Consider the following 9,134-nt stretch of genomic DNA (forward strand, 5'->3'; position numbering starts at 1 on the left):
ACAGAAATATATGAAGAATGGAAAATTCTTTGTATATCATTTTAGGTTATAAGTACTGGGCATTTATTTAGTTTTTTAAATTCCAGAGCATTCATTATTTTATTGTCATTTGTCTGAAAATCCTTACATTGTGAAGAAATCTCCTTCCTTATGACTCCTCTTTACAAGTCATTGAGTTTCAGTACCTTCTTAATATATGGCGTTTAGTTGCAGGAAAATAATAACCTGACCCCTAAGACAATCGCCTTTTTTTTTTTTCACTTTACACACAGAAAAGTTGACACTCCACAGTGTGCACAGCCTGCCCCCGGTCACTCACGGGGGCTAAAACTCTGATCTCCAGACTCCTGGCCCAGCCCCACTACCAGCTCATCCTAATGACCTTGTCCAGGCCCTGCCCAGGTGAAGGAAAAGGACAGCTTGACCAGCACCGTCTAAACAGATGCTCCCTGAGAAAATGCCATCCATTTCAACCCTCACTTTGGATCTTGAGGTCACTCACACAGAGTCTGTATTCTGCCCATGAATATATGAGATTATAGCAGGCGTATCATTATTGCCACATAATGAACTTAATAGCCATTATTTAGAAATAATTTGCATAGAAACAATCACAAAACTTACTATAAATGGTATCTTGTTATGAAAGTAACTTCTCAGAGAGGGCCTGACCCCAAATGATGGGCTGTTTGCAGCTTTACACCAGGCCGTCAGCTCCCACCTAAGTCCTCATAACTGGTCAGTCAGGAGGAGTGGAGACAAGTGGAGGTCAACTCCTCAGGCTTCTGAGAGGACTGTGGTTAACAGTCGCCATCACAGAATCCTGATTTCTCATCCCAGGGGAAAGGCTAGTTTTAAAAACAGCCACAAACAACCTGGAGGCCAGGTTGCAGATGACACCGAGGGCCATGTGGTGACCGCCCCCTCCTCTGTTCCAGCTGGATGATGTCAGCGGATGCCATCAGAGGGTGACGAGCCAAGGAGTTCAAACTTCCAGCTGCAAGCCCAGAGCATCACTTCCCAACTGCCCATTTCCGAGGTGAACAGGCCCTTGAACTACAAGCGTGGCTCTGAGCATTGAGAACTGCACTGGAGAGGGTGGTAACAGGGTCCCAATGACCCCAAGGGGCTTTTAATGGGCTCCTTGGAGAAAACAGCAAATCTAAATATTCTTGAGGATTAAGCCACCAGAGTCGGTGACAGCCTGACCCACGGCTGCCAGGTGATAAGGCTGCACTGCTTTTAAATTTGGCCTCTGAATGTGATTTGTTCTACCAACCAAAATGTGCTCCAAACTTGCTGGTGTCTAGAAATAGAGGAATGTGCACCCAGAGAAAACATGAAATAAACAAACTGGTGGATGTCAGGGGAACTTCATTTACTCCTGGAATTTCTACTGCTTTGGGGTGCAGAGAATGAGGGTCTTTGTTAGTGTGGAGTTTGAGCCCAAGCTGGGTTCAGGTCCTGGGTGACACATGAGAGACATGAAGCCACACCTAGGAAAGTGCCCTGCAGCTCCTTCATGGTAAAATCCACTGGTGAAGTACTGGCCTGATCACAGGTGCCAGATCCTAAAGTCCATGCTTTCGTCTAGCCTATGAACCATTCTGTGCTGTCCTGAGTTATGGTCAGAGAGGGAGAAGAGGGCCTGCCCTGCGAAATGTGCACTCTCATCTACTCAGTATATCCAGACGGTGACTACGTTTTACATCTGACCTCTCAAGTTCTGTGGGTGAGGTGGTGTTGATTGTCAGTTGAGATTTAAGTACCAATCAGGACTCTTTCCCAACCTGGAAAGGGCCGCCCAGCACTAACGCAGCACTCTCTGATGCCTGTTCTCTGGATGAGCAGTTCTTGTATCTGATATAACCACACTCAGTTGCTTTCCTAATAAGCTATGCCTTTCACAGCTCTTGTGTTTTTGAATATACTATTCCCTCTGCACGAATGCTTTTGTTAAAGCTTTCCAACTTCTCCTTTACCTTCAAAACCCCATTCAGACTCAAAGACATAGTAAAAAAAAAAAAAAAAAAACAAAAAACTTATGGTTACCAGGGGGAAAGGGGGTAGGAAGGGATAAGCTGGGAGTCTGAGATTTGCAAATGTTAACTACCATATATAAAGTAGGTAAACAATAATTTCTCCTGTAGAGCACAGGAAGTATATTTGATATCTTGTAGTAACCTATAATGAAAAACAAAATGAAAACAAGTGTGCATGTATACGTATGACTGAAACATTATGCTGTGCGCCACAAACTGACACATTGCAAACTGACTATATTTCAGTAAATAAGTAAATAAACCCATTCAAACTGAAGTCCTCTGTGAAACATTTTCCTGTACCCCCACTTTCTTCTCCCCTCCTCCTACTTCTACTGTGGCCTTATCACATTACCTTATGCTTAGCCCTGTATGTGCAGCACACCTCCCACTGGCCCCATTTGTCCAAGAGCTCTCACATCCCCCTTTTAGTCCCCAACACAAAACCCAGGATAAAAGTCTGTTCTTTAAATCATAAAAACAATAGTGAATAAAGGTATGATAAAATAAAACACACTGCCAATTATAAAACTGCAGGATGTACTTGCTTTGACTTTCTTTTAAAGTCAGCAACTCTTCCTTCACATGAATCCGCCCTACAAAGCAGAGACGCACCCAGCCTGGCCAGCAGCCACACCCCAGTACAGCAGCAAACCACAAAGGGTACGGTGACTTAAAATGCTCAGTGGCAGAAGAGAACTGTAATGACTTTGAAGGAAACCTGTCCTCTCAGTAGACACAGAACCAGGAATGAGAGAATAAGGGGGAAAGGGAGGAAATGTGTTAAAGAAAATCCTATTTGGTGACAGGGGTTGGTGGCTGCTGTCGGCACAGTCTCCCCAAAGCCTTCTGCGAGCTGAACAGCACGGCCTGGCCTGGAGTGGAAGGTAAGTCTGCAGACAGCCGTCATGACCTCTGCACCATTTTCAGTAGGGTTAAGGGGTTGCAATGATTCTGGTGCAAAATACTCATGAAGTCAGTAAATTTTTTTCATGGACTGATATATTCTTAACCCTAGGAATAAAAATAGCATTAAGACACATTCACTGTCGTGTCTTTCAAGACTATAATCTAGCATGGGAAACATACCCATAAAACAGTTACCCTGCAAACACATCTTCAAGGAGAGAAGGAAAACAGAGCAAGGTCTGTTACAGAGAAACCAAAATCAATATAAGGAGATATAAAAAGTACACGCTTACATCAATCTGAATATTAAACCATTTAGGTTGCATTTCCATATATTCCTTATAGTGAGATACATTTGCCTGTAAGGGGGGGTTCTGATATTTCTTTCTGTATATCAGGCTTTTTTCTGCCCTAGGTACCTACGTTTCGGACCCTTACAGACTGCTGGGAGGTGTGATTTACAGGGGAATATGGTTTCTACGTTTTTCACATTCTTTCTCCCTCTTGTATTCCAGATGATACATGACCTATAGGGTTTGACTGTTTTAATGACTCATTTTTATTGTTTGATAGGCTAACCAGAAACACAACTCCAAGTGTACCAAACTTGCACGTTAGTGACACCATGCCATCCCATGTCCTCTGTCATGTCACCGTGAGATTATATGGCCCCTGTCATTTCTCCTATGTTGAACTGTCTCTCAACAAGCTCCATTTCCATGCACCCGTAACCCCACCCCCTGCAACCCTGCCAGGATGATTGATGACTTGCTTTTGTTATTACAGCATTTATCATGCATCAATAAGCCAGTTATAAGAAAGGGGTATAGATTAATTCACTGAAAGATACATCGGTACATTCTCAATGACATTGCCTATTATTCAAACGCTAATGCAATGATATGGCAATCACAACACAAAATAAAATATCTCTGGCATAATAATAGTGGGCCATTAAATCACACAAATGTCTAAGAGCTCTCCAGGGAGTGTTAAAATCGAGCTGCCTAACCAGCCGGGGAAAAAAAACAATCTGAGTTGTCTTTTTCTTTTTCGTTTTAAGAGCACATCATAAGGAGAAAATGTAAACAACCTAGAATCATGTAAATTTTTCCCAAAATAAACATGATTAAGATTTCTCCAACGAATATACTTCTAAAACATGAAAATGATTTTGTTATATTTTTATGATGATTTCATTTAAACATGTCTTCTTTCTACTCTAGCAAAATATTACTGATCAGATAGCTAGTTATAAAGAATATTGATATATAGACTGTGGACAAAAGTAATATGGAGTGATTCTAGAGAAAGTCAGGGAGCAAACAAAAGGATATGGAATGTATTCTAATCTTCCTGTTTTTTTCCTGTGCGTCATATATTTGACAAAGTGGTGATTAGATTAAAATGCAGGGTGAGGTATTGAAGAGGAATCTATTTTTCCCATATTTAGCTCATTCTTCATTCAGGTATTTTCAAGGGTTCATTGCATACGAGACAGTGTTCTCTGCTCAGGAAGTGTAACAGGAGATAAACCCAGTCACGGCTCCTGGTGTGAGTTTCGCGCTGCTGGAGGAGACAACAGGAAGCAGAACAACAAATGCATAGGGATAGAAGATGCTTGTGAGAACATAAAGCAGGATAAGAGGGACTGGGCAGGGTGCTATCTGATACAGCGATCTCTGGGCGGGCATCTCCGCTAGGGTGACATTAAGGAGAGACCAGAAGGAGGCGAAGAAGTGAGGAAATAGATCTCAAAAGGAAGAGACTTTCAGATACAGGAAGCACAGATCCCGAGGCAGGTCAGCGTGTGGTGCGTCCAGGAGCCGGTGGGGCTGCGGATCATGTGCTTGGACCTGAGCGAGCAAGAGAGGAGGATCAGGGAAGATCTCAGGTTAGCGAGGCGGGCGCCCTCTGGAGGCCATTGCAAGTACTTCAGCCTTTACCGTGAAATGGGAAGCAATTAGAGGTGCTCCCATTTTACCCTTCAAAAGGTGGCATCTCTCTCCAGTGAAAGGAGAAAATGAGTACAGCTAGGGTAAATGAGACTGAAAACTGTGATCTAAAAGCATGCGTCTTTAAAGGAGTCTCTGATGCTTATTAGATTAGAAACAGGAGACCATCGTCTTTCCAGCCAGCTCACTATCACGGAGAGAGAGGGAAGATGGGGACAGAAGACAGAATATTCTGAGGTTCTTTCATGGTTTAGTCAATGGAGTCAGCTGGGGGTTGGGGAAGGGACAGTGGCATAGCCACTTTATGTTTATATTTCTCATCTGTAAGTGGGGGTAATAATAGTGGCTGATGGTAACACAGTCTATTAGTTGTTGCTGTGTTTCTTCTTGTGTTATTGTTACTATTAAATTTGTTGTGCTGATGAAAATCAGATTTTTAAGCCTATGTTCTAAGACCTAGGTGTCAAACTGCAATAGATAAGCTAGCATCAATGAACTGTCCCTATGGAACCTTTTACAGATAGCGTATTGCCCTTCACTCTTAGGGACCTTGTAGCCCCAAATTGCAAAGTTATTTGCATGAAACTGATAAAAGTTACCTTCACCAAACCCTTATGCATTTTGGTGTAGGAACTTTACAATTTAATTATGAAGTAATTATTTAAATGTGAAACAACATTCAGAATGTGAAGATTAAATGTGACCAGAACGACTTTAATACTATCAGTAAAAATGAGGCCCAGTGAATCAGAAAGTTTAGAACTGGTTTCCATAAACAGTTATGCTTATATTGGGTGCTGATGCAAGTACCACTCTCATTCACACGATTCCCCATGCAGTACGTGGACACAAAATGCAGCACCTGAATTATAGCATGTGTATCCATTGTTATTCTATCAAATAGAAAAAGATTTCCATGAACTCTAATGGAATGACCTAGTGACCTAGCACCATTAAGAGCTTCTGGTGATAGATACTAGGTTTTAGATCTTTAATTAACAGTCAAATAAGCTGAGCTAACAAACTTTCTTGCCCTATTCGTTGCCATCTTGACCCAATAAATAGCCATTTGGATTTTGATAAATAAATCTACTGAGAACTGCTTGAATGTTTAAGGAGACACATAAAATTGAGGTTTAAAAATCAATGCTATTTCATCTGCTTTTTCCTTTGGGGAGATTATTTGCAGACAGAGACAAAAAAAATCACTAGAATCCAAGTTACATTTTAGTTTGCTTCAATTATCACCAGCAACATTTGCAAAGGCATGGATTGAATATAGCATCAGAATTGAAATGATCTAACTTTCAAATATTATACAGGTCCTCATTAGTAAGTGCCTCATCGCTCCAATGTCTCAGCTCTCAGGGGATAAAAAAGGCGAAGGCGGTCATCCGCATTGTGTTTGAGAGCATAGAAGGTTTCCATTTTCTCAATCCAGAGAAGCTACGGCTGTTCTTATAGATTTGCCACATTTGTGATTGTCACAGGCTTCAGTTACAAGAATAATGAATTTTCTTTTGAATAAATAGTTTTAAAATAAAAAATCACCCTGTGATTTGTGAACTTTTTTCTACTGTTTTCTACTTCATCACTTAGGTTGCTTTCCCCTGAGTCGTGGCGTTGAGAGGGCAATGCCTGAAACAGCGGTGACCTTTAGTTCTCTGCATTTCAGAATTTATTCCAGGCTTTTGCTTTGACTGTGTGTTTATAATGGTAGAAATCTATTTGAAAATATACTTCTGAAGGACAGTGAATGAAAAAGCAGGGAACACTGAAACCCTGAAATAATAGCTTTTGGAAGATGGCTCGAAAGTAGATTGCCTGCTTAGCCATTATTCTCCGATATTTTAAAAGTTTTGATTGAGGCATTTTCCACAGGCCGGCCCACCGCAGCCGCCTTGGGTCCGCTCAGCCCCCTGCCGGCAGCAGCGCTTGCTGTGTCGCCGAGCAAACAAGCCTCCGCGGACAGGGGACGGAGCCGCGGCGCGAGACTGAGGCCGGGCGGGGGTGTGCGCAGACTCTTTCCTGTGGGGACTGCGCGCATGCGCACCGGCGGGGCGGGACCCGCGGCCGCTGCGTGGGGGGCCGGCCACGCCGAGGGGCGCTGGTCCGGCTCAGCCAATCGCGAGCGCCGGGTACCTCGGCGCGGGCGCTTTGAATGGTTCGTGGGCCGCCTGAGGCAGCGGCAGGCTGGCCCCGCCGCTGTCGTTTTGGGAGCTTTGCTGAGATCGGGAGGGGAACCCGCCCCTCATCCTTTCACCGGAGCCCCACCCTCGCCAGGCCGCGGGACTGGCGAAAAAAAAAAAAACAGCTGGGAAAGTAAAACAACACTGACTTCAGGTAAGGGTTACCTCTTCGGATGGAAGGAACGGAATGGGATAAAGGAAAGGTGAAAAAGAAACTTCGAGCGTTTGTATATTATTTGATTTCTTAAAAGAAAGATTTTTAAATGCTAACATTTTCCCAGAATGCTTAAATTTTTTAGAGAAAGAAAATGTTAATATGCAATTTTGTTACATAAATACCCAATATATATTCATGCATATGCACACAGATATGCATATTTTATATCTAAACGTAAAAAACATTATTCAATGAATAAAATTATAGAAATTTTATAATTGGACTTTATTCTTTTTCTTAAATTACGGTTCTTTCAGGTACTTCAGGGCTCCAGAGGTTGCCGGGAGATGCACATATCCAAGAAGGCCAGGCCTCATCAGGGAAGCAGGACGGAGCCCCAGGTGCAGGTAGGTCAAGGCAGGATGGGGATGCTGGGGATGGTCGAAGGCAGGCAGGGAGGCTGGAGGTCGGGCAATGTGGAGGGAAGCATCGAGGTCTATGTGGGGCACAGGTAGGCCAAGGCAGGTTGGAGTGAGGGGCGCTGTGTGGGAGCGAAGTAGGAAGGGAGGGGAGGGGTGCTTCAGGAGCCAGGGTCGGGGTATCCCCCCCCACCTCCTGACACCTCCCAAAGCAGCAGCTGAATCCCTCCTGAGCTCGCTGTCGGACAGGCCCAGCTTTGGCATCTGCATCGTTGCCCCAAGTTGCTACACAGCTCCCCTCATCTGGATCCCCCTGGCCACTTTTCTTCCCCGCCAGCGACCTGTGCTCAGAGGCCCCGCTGGCTGGGACACCAGACCCAGTGCACCGTCCCAGGGACACCAGGGGGATTCCCTTGTTCTGTGAGCCAGTGTTCTCCAGGTGGACAGGTTTCCATGCCTCTCCTCCCAATGTGCAAGGCCTTCTTTCTAGGTGCTAAGGCCCTACACATTGACCTGTTTGGGTTTGTTTCTCGGCCTCCAATTTTACCCCGTCAGATGACTGTCCATAAGTTTATAAGAAGCCTTAACACCTGGGAGGGCAATGTCCACTTCTTGTTCTTCTTCCACTTTATCTTGGCTCTTCTTAGAAATTCCTCATCCCCCACCCCTGATGTCCAAGTCCTTGGCTGCCCTGAAGCAAGAATCCTGGTGCTGGATACCTGACCAAGCTCCTCTTGGTACCCCTCCATCCACAGAGGAGCCGCATACTCTGCCCAGTGGCCAAGAACCCTCAGCTGTCTTTGCTGTATCTGGAGTGGAGTGCGATCTCTCTCCCTTTTGGCACTAGCCTTGAATAAACTCTTTCCTACCATTGTTAACAAGTGTCCGGTGAATACTTTCTCCTCACCAGCAGCACCGTGGAGCCTGCCGCGTGGCGGTCACAGCTCAAGCACACCCAGGCTTACACCCTCAGTTACTAGGTTCCCCCCACACGCCCGCACGACACAGAACCTGAGAAAAGTCTGAGCGCTTCCAGAGCGTGGAACCCGCGCACCCCACCTCTCCTCCAGCGCGATCTCCTGGGGTCTCCTCCTGCGCCTCCCTCTGCCCACGGCTTCCCAGTGGTCCAGGCTCCCCACTGGCAGTTCTCAGGTCTCCATGGTGACCGCGCTCCTCTCCTGGCCATGCTTCGCACCACCCCACGGGCTCATCGGGCAGGAAGCTTTGGAAGGTCCAGGGCAGGGATACAACTTAACCTGCTCTCAAGGGGGACAGAGGCACCCACTGACATTCTCTGAGGATGCAGAAGAATTAGCATCTGCCACAATTAGGGCCCACACTCCACTCTGGGCTGGGATGGATTTTTTTCCCTAAATCACCATGACAGCCATCACTCACTCTACTAAATGCTGTTCCCAGCAGCCCTGGATTGCCCTGTTTCACCGAGGCCTCTGCCTGGAGGT

General features: G+C 45.2%; 1 long non-coding RNA gene across 2 annotated transcripts; it reads left to right on the forward strand.

Moving 5' to 3' along the window:
* The first annotated feature begins 2,760 nt into the window (after positions 1-2,760).
* Positions 2,761-8,544, forward strand: LOC140686541 (uncharacterized). 2 transcript variants are annotated; one of them, XR_012060364.1, is made up of 3 exons: positions 2,761-2,929; positions 7,570-7,659; positions 8,319-8,544. It is a non-coding gene; the product is annotated as an uncharacterized lncRNA (long non-coding RNA). The 2 variants fall into 2 exon arrangements; XR_012060363.1 differs by lacking the exon at positions 2,761-2,929 and adding an exon at positions 7,055-7,249.
* Positions 8,545-9,134: the final 590 nt, after the last annotated feature.

Source organism: Vicugna pacos, chromosome 17, assembly GCF_048564905.1.
Source record: "Vicugna pacos chromosome 17, VicPac4, whole genome shotgun sequence".
Lineage (NCBI taxonomy): Eukaryota > Metazoa > Chordata > Mammalia > Artiodactyla > Camelidae > Vicugna > Vicugna pacos.